This window comes from Arachis hypogaea, chromosome 15, assembly GCF_003086295.3.
Source record: "Arachis hypogaea cultivar Tifrunner chromosome 15, arahy.Tifrunner.gnm2.J5K5, whole genome shotgun sequence".
NCBI classification, from domain to species: Eukaryota; Viridiplantae; Streptophyta; class Magnoliopsida; order Fabales; family Fabaceae; genus Arachis; species Arachis hypogaea.
This window is the reverse complement of record NC_092050.1, coordinates 80,249,490-80,257,326: the sequence shown is the minus strand read 5'-3', so window position 1 is coordinate 80,257,326 and position 7,837 is coordinate 80,249,490. Positions and strand designations below refer to the sequence as shown.

At 37.1% G+C, this 7,837-nt stretch overlaps 1 non-coding gene across 1 annotated transcript; it reads left to right on the top strand.

The window, feature by feature from the left end:
- On the top strand, nt 1–108 carry LOC112753022 (small nucleolar RNA R71). Its single transcript, XR_003177425.1, has one exon. It is a non-coding gene; the product is annotated as a small nucleolar RNA R71 (small nucleolar RNA).
- The last annotated feature ends 7,729 nt before the right edge of the window (nt 109–7,837 follow it).

Here is a 7,837-nt window from a genome sequence, read left to right as displayed (position 1 = left end):
AAGCATGTCAGAAGGACACTTTTTGGTCAGTTGCTTATATCTCTCCCAGGCTTCATAGAGGGATTCACCTTCTTTCTGTCTGAAGGTTTGAACATCCACTCTAAGCTTACTAAGCTTTTGAGGAGGAAAGAACTTGGCTAAGAAAGCCGTGACCAGCTTATCCTAAGAGTTCAGGCTATATTTAGGTTGAGAGTCCAACCATATTCTAGCTCTGTCTCTTACAGCAAACGGGAAAAACATAGTAGACCTCAGGATCAACCCCATTCGTCTTAAGAGTATCACAGATCTGCAAGAATTCAGTTAAGAACTGAAAAGGATCTTCTGATGGAAGTCCATGAAACTTGCAATTCTGTTGCATCAGAGAAACTAATTGAGGCTTTAGCTCAAAATTGTTTGCTCCAATGGCAGGGATTGAGATACTTCTTCTGTGTAAATTGGAATTTGGGGCAGTAAAGTCACCAAGCATCTTCCTTGCATTGTTATTATTTTCGGCCATGTCTCCTTCTTTTTCTAAAATTTCAGTCAGATTTTCTCCAGAGAGTTGTGCTTTAGCTTCCCTTAGCTTCCTCTTCAGAGTCCTTTTAGGTTCTGGATCAGCTTCAACAAGAATGTTCTTATCCTTGTTTCTGCTCATATGAAAAAGAAGAAAATAGAAAATAATAGGGATCCTCTTTGCCACAGTAGAGAAGTTCCTTTATGTGAGTAGAAGAGAAGAATAAAAGAAGGGGAAGAGAAAAACTCGAACACAGAGAGAAAGATGGTGTTCGAATTTTGGGTGGAGGAGAAGTGTTAGTAGATGAATAAATAGAAGGAGATGAGAGATGAGAGAATAATTCGAAAATTAAACAAAATAAAAATTTTTTTGTTTTTAATTTGAAAATTAAAGTTAAAATTCGAAAATTAAAAAGAAAAATGAAATTAAATTAAATTAAAATTTAAAACAATTAGTTAATTAATATGAATTTTGAAAAAGAGGGAAGGGATTTTCGAAAATTAGAAGGAGAGAGTTAGTTAGGTAGTTTTGAAAAAGCTAAGAATCAAACAAAAAGTTAAGTGGTTAATTGAAAAAGTTGAAAATCAAATTTTGAAAAGATAAGAAGTTAGAAAAGATTTTGAAATTAATTTTGAAAAAAGATGTGATTGAAATTTATTTTGAAAAAGATTTGAAAAAGAAATTTAAAAAGATTTGATTTTGAAAATTAAAGTTGATTACTTGACTAACAAGAAACAAAAAGATAGTATTTTAAAATTTAAAGATTGAACCTTTCATACTACGCAAGTAACAAACTTAAAATTTTTGAATCAATCACATTAATTGTTAGCATTAATTTCGAAAATATAAAATAGAAATAAGAAAAATATTTTGAAAATAAATTTTGAGATTTTCGAAAATATTAAGAAAATTGAAAAATATTTTATTTTTGAAAAAGATTTGAAAAGGATAGAATTTTTTAAATTGAAAATTTGACTTGACTCATAAGAAACAACTAAATTTTAAAAAATTTTGAAAAAGTCAACTCAAATTTTCAAAATTTATGAGTGAAATAAGGGAAAGATATTTTTTTGATTTTTGAATTTTTAATGATAAGAGAGAAAAACAATAAAAAGACTCAATGCATGAAAGTTTTGGATCAAAACAAATGATGCATGCAAGAACACTATGAATGTCAAGATGAACACCAAGAACACTTTGAATGTCAAGATGAACACCAAAAACTTATTTTTGAAAATTTTGAAGAAAAGAAGAACATGCAAGACACCAAACTTAGAAATTTTTAGTTTTTAGATACTATGAATGCAAGAATGCATATGAAAAACAAGATGCAACACACAACAAGAAAATATAAAGATCAAACAAGAGGATTCATCAAGAACAACTTGAAGATCATGAAGAATGCAGTGCATGAATTTTCGAAAAATGCAAGAAAGAGATAAACATGCAATTGACACCAAACTTAAAAATTGACTCTAGACTCAAATAAGAAACATCAAATTATTTTTTTATTTTTATGATTTTATTAATTTTTTGTATATTTTTCGAAAATTATTTTGAAAAAGAAAATAAGGATTTCAAAATTTTTAATAGAAATTCCAGGAATCTTGCAATGTTAGTCTAAAGCTCCAGTCCAGGAATTAGACATGGCTCACTAGCCAGCCAAGCTTTCAGTGAAAGCTCCGCTCCAAAACACTAGACATGGCCAATGGCCAGCCAAGCTTTAGCAGATACCAATCAGACATACAACAGCTGATACTTCATTCAACTTGCTTCTGTGCTGATGAGTGGAAGCCTCGGTCCAAAAGAGTTAGACATGGCTTTACAGCCAGCCAGGCTTCAACATGTTTCATGAAACTCTAGAATTCCTTCTTAAAAATTCTGAAGCCATAGAACTTGGTATACGAAATTGTGATCATCAACAATGGCGCCAAAGACTTGGTGCTCTCAAACGTGAATCACACTTTGTCACAACTTCGCACAACTAACCAGCAAGTGCACCGGGTCGTCCAAGTAATAAACCTTATGTGAGTAAGGGTCGATCCCACGGAGATTGTCGGCTTGAAGCAAGCTATGGTCACCTTGTAAATCTCAGTCAGGCGGATTCAAATGGTTATAGAGTTTTGATAATTAAAAGATAAATAAAACGTAAAATAGGATAGAAATACTTATGTAATTCATTGGTGAGAATTTCAGATAAGCGTATGGAGATGCTTTTGTTCCTCTTGAACCTCTGCTTTCCTGCTGTCTTCATCCAATCATTCCTACTCCTTTCCATTGCAAGCGTTATGTAGGGCATCACCGTCGTCAATGGCTACATCCCATCCTCACAGTGAAAATGGTCCAAAATGCGCTGTCACCGCACGGCTATTCATCTGTCGGTTCTCGATCATACTGGAATAGGATTCAATAATCCTTTTGCGTCTGTCACTATGCCCAGCACTCGCAAGTTTGTAGCTCGTCACAGCCATCCCTTCCCGGATCCTACTCGGAATACCACAGACAAGGTTTAGACTTTCCGGATCTCAAGAATGGCCGCCAATAATTCTAGCCTATACCACGAAGACTCTGATCTCATGGAATGGAAGGCTCGGTTTTCAAGCGAGGCAACCATGCGTCATGAACCAGGAGGCTAAGAGATATGCACTTAAGCTATTGCAAGTAGAACGGAAGTGGTTGTCAGGCATGCGTTCATAGGTGAGAATAATGATGAGTGTCACGGATCATCACCTTCCTCAGGTTGAAGAACAAGTGTATATCTTAGATAAGAAATAGGCTTGAATTGAATAGAAAAACAATAGTACTTTGCATTAATTCATGAGGAACAGCAGAGCTCCACACCTTAATCTATGGTGTGTAGAAACTCTACCGTTGAAAATACATAAGAACAAGGTCCAGGCATGGCCGAATGGCCAGCCTCCACAAAGGTCTAAGATAGCATAAAACTGATCAAAGATGTCTAATACAATAGTAAAGGGTCCTATTTATATCAGACTAGTTACTAGGGTTTACAGAAATGAGTAAATGATGCAGAAATCTACTTTTGGGGCCCACTTGGTGTGTGCTTGGGCTGAGCATTGAGCTTTACACGTGTAGAGGCTTCTCTTGGAGTTGAACGCTAGTTTGTAACCTGTTTCTGGCGTTTAACTCTACTTTGCAACCTGTTTCTGGCGTTTAACTCTAGAATAGGGCAGGAAGCTGGCGTTAAACGCCAGTTTGCATCATCTAAACTCGGGAAAAGTATGGACTATTATATATTTCTGGAAAGCCCTTGATGTCTACGTTCCAACTCAATTGCGAGCACGTCATTTGGAGTTTTGTAGCTCCAGAAAATCCACTTTGAGTGCAGGGAGGTCAGAATCCAACAGCATCTGCAGTCCTTCTTCAACCTCTGAATCTGATTTTTGCTCATGTCCCTCAATTTCAGCTAGAAAATACCTGAAATCATAGAAAAACACACAAACTCATATTAAAGTCTATAAATGTGAATTTTATTTAAAAGCTAATAAAATTATACTAAAAAATAACTAAATCATACTAAAAACTATGTAAAAACAATGCCAAAAAGCGTATAAATTATCCGCTCATCAGCATCTATAGGAACTCAGAATTCAGATAGTGTTATTGATTCTCTTAGTTCAGTATGTTGATTCTTGAACACAGCTACTTTATGAGTCTTGGCCGTGGCCCTAAACACTTTGTTTTCCAGTATTACCACCGGATACATAAATGCCACAGACACATAACTAGGTGAACCTTTTCAGATTGTAACTCAGCTTTGCTAGAGTCCCCAATTAGAGGTGTCCAGGGTTCTTAAGCACACTCTTTTTGCTTTGGATCACGACTTTAACCGCTCAGTCTCAAGCTTTTCACTTGACACCTTCACGCCACAAGCACATGGTTAGGGACAGCTTGGTTTAGCCGCCTAGGCCGGGATTTTATTCCTTTGGGCCCTTCTATCCATTAATGCTCAAAGCCTTGGATCCTTTTTATTACCCTTGCCTTTTGGTTTAAAGGATTACTGGCTTTTTGCTCTTGCATTTTGGTTTAAAGAGCTATTGGCTTTTTCTGCTTGCTTTTCCTTTTTCTATCTTTTATTTATTTATTTTTTTTCGCAAGCTTTGTTCTTCACTACTTTTTCTTGCTTCAACAATCAATTTTATGATTTTTCAGATTATCAATAACATTTCTCCTTTTTTGTTATTCTTTTAAGAACCAACAATTTTAACATTCATAAACAACAAATTCAAAAGACATATGCACTGTTCAAGCATTCATTCAGAAAGCAGAAAGTGTTGTCACCACATCAAAATAATTAAACTAATCTCACAGATGAATTCAAAATTCATGTACTTCTTGTTCTTTTGTAATTAAAGCATTTTTCATTTAAGAAAGGTGATGGATTCATAGGACATTCATAGCTTTAAGACATAGACACTAGACACTAATGATCATGTAGTAAAGACACAAAACATAGTCAAACATAAAGCTCAAAACTGAAAACAGAAAAATAAATAGACAAGGAGATTAAGGAACGGGTCCACCTTAGTGAGGGTGGCGTCTTCTTCCTCTTGAAGAACCAGTGGTTCTCTTGAGCTCCTCTATGTCTCTTCCTTGTCTTTGTTGCTCCTCTCTCATGGCTCTTTAATCTGCAGTCAAATGCTCTACCACTGAACTATGGACCCTTGAGATGAACCTCTCCATCTCTCATGACTCGGGGGTGGAAGCAATTGCCTTCCTTTTCCTCTTTCTAGAGGTTTCTCCGGCCTTAGGTGCCATAAATGGTTATGGAAAAACAAAAAAGCAATGTGTTTTTCCACACCAAACTTAAAAGGTTTGCTCGTCCTCGAGCAAAAGAAGAAAGAAGGGAGTAGAAGGAGAAGTGGAGGAGATGGAGGTGTGTGGTTTGAATTTGAATGGTGAGGTAGGTGGGGATCTTGGGGAAGAGAGAATGAGTTGAGGTTGGTGGGGATTCTGTGGGGTCCACAGATCCTGAGAGGCCAAGGACATCCCATCCCTGCTCTATTTAGGCATGCAAAATGCCCTTAGAGTGCAATTCTGGCATTAAACGCCAGGTTACAGCCTGTTTCTGGCGTTTAACGCCAACTTTTCTTCCCTTTCTGGCGTTTAACGCCAACTTGGTGCTCTGTTCTGGCGTTAAACGCCAGCTTGTTGCTTCTTTCTGGCGTTAAACACCCAGAATGGTGCTAGACTGGGCGTTTAATGCCCATTCTGCTACTCTTACTGGCGTTTAAAAACCAGTAAGTCTGTTCTCCAGGGTGTGCTATTTTTGATGCTGTTTTTGATTCTGCTTTAATTCTGCAGCTATTTTTATGACTCCACATGATCATCAACCTAAAGAAAACATAAAATAACAATGGAAAATAAAATGAAAAAGTAATTAACATAGATAAATAAGATTGAGTTGCCTCCCAATAAGCACTTCTTTACTGTCAATAGCTTGACATTACTGAGCCTTATAGTTTGCAATGTCTGCAAACCACGGAGCTTCCTGAATAGCAAACAATTGCTCATCCAGAAAGGTTTTAGAGATCTCAGTAGGATGGAGGAATGCTCCTGCTACTGGTTCTACCCGGGACAGGTGATCAGCTACTTGATTCTCTGTCCCTTTTCTGTCTCTTATTTCTATATCAAAATCTTGCAGAAGCAACACCCATCTTATGAGTCTGGGTTTTAAATCCTACTTTGTGAGGAGATATTTTAGAGCAGCATGGTCAGTGTACACAATCACTTTTGATCCCACTAAATAAGATCTGAACTTGTCAATGGCATAAACCACTGCAAGCAACTCCTTTTCTATGGTTGTGTACTTCTTCTGTGCGTCATTCAAAACATGGCTAGCATAGTAAATAACGTGCAGAAGCTTGTTATGCCTCTATCTCAATACTGCACCAATGGCATGGTCACTAGCATCACACATTAGTTCGAATGGTAATGTCCAGTCTGGTGCAGAAATGACTGGTGCTGTGACCAGCTTAGCTTTCAGGGTCTCAAATACCTGCTGACACTCTGTGTCAAAGACAAATGGCATGTTTGCAGTTAGCTGATAAACCGCAATTTTGTGGTTAATATTGTGTAGAATTTGGGGGGTTTTGTCAATATTTCTCACACTTATTCACAAGAAATGCATAGTTTTGTGTTCACTTCCTAATATTGCTCTCTGATGAAAAACATGCTTGTTTTGCCTTCAAATTGCCATATTTTAATCCTCTTCTATTGCTATTCGATGCCATGATGTATTTGTTAAGTGATTTCAGGAATTATAGGGTAGGAATGGCATAGAAGAAAGAAAGAAAGCATGCACAAAAGGAGGGAACATGAAGATTTGAATTTTTGGGAAAATCAGCATTGGCGCGCACGCGCACTCCACGCGCACGCGTGGATGAGGATGGCTGGAAGCGGCACGCAAGGATGGATGCATCCGCGTGGATCAGAAGATTCCTATCGACGCGAACGCGCACTTGGCGCGCACGCGTGGATCACAAAAGCAATCGGCGCGCACGCACGCATGGCGCGCACGCGTGGGAAGCTGCACGTGACCTCATTAAAGGAAATCGTGCCTGGCAATTTTTAAGGCTCAGGAGACCCAATTTCAAGTTGTTTCTGTATGGAAAAGACCCAAGGATGCTAGGGGAAAAGGGGGGATCAACCATTTTACACTAAGACACAATTTAAGCTAGTTTTTTGGTTCTTTGTTCTTCTAGAGAGAGAAACCCTTGTTCCTTTCTAGATCTAGTTTTAATTTGATCTTCCCTTGTTGAATTTTGAATTAGATCTCGTTAATTACTAGTTTTGATAGTTTAATTTGAATTCCTTAGTTTAATTTTGCTTAGATCTTGTGTTAGTTTTATGAATTCTTATCAATTGTCACCTTATATCCATTTCATGAATGTTATGAATCTTGACGTGTTGATGTTACTTTGATGATTTCTATGATTAATTGTGTTGTTTGAATGATTGTATGTTGATAATTGTTAGTGGGTACTTGTTAATTTCAATTTAATTGCAATTTGAACATGTCTTTTATTAATGCTTACCAAGTGTTTGATGAATTGTTTACCTTGATTATGGAGTAGTTCTTTTCACTCTTGGCCTAGTTCTTTTCACTCTTGGCCTAGGCTAAGGGAATTGGGTAAACTTGAGTCATTGGGTCTAATGGATTTGATGATTTGGGAACCCTTAGTGGTCAATTTGATAACCATTGACGCTAACCTTCTATTAAGTCAATTAGTAGTGAGGTTAGAACTTATGGGTTGATGTTGACCAAACCATTTGACGTACTTCAAGTGTAGAAGTAGACTTAATGAGTTTGGTTCCTCATAA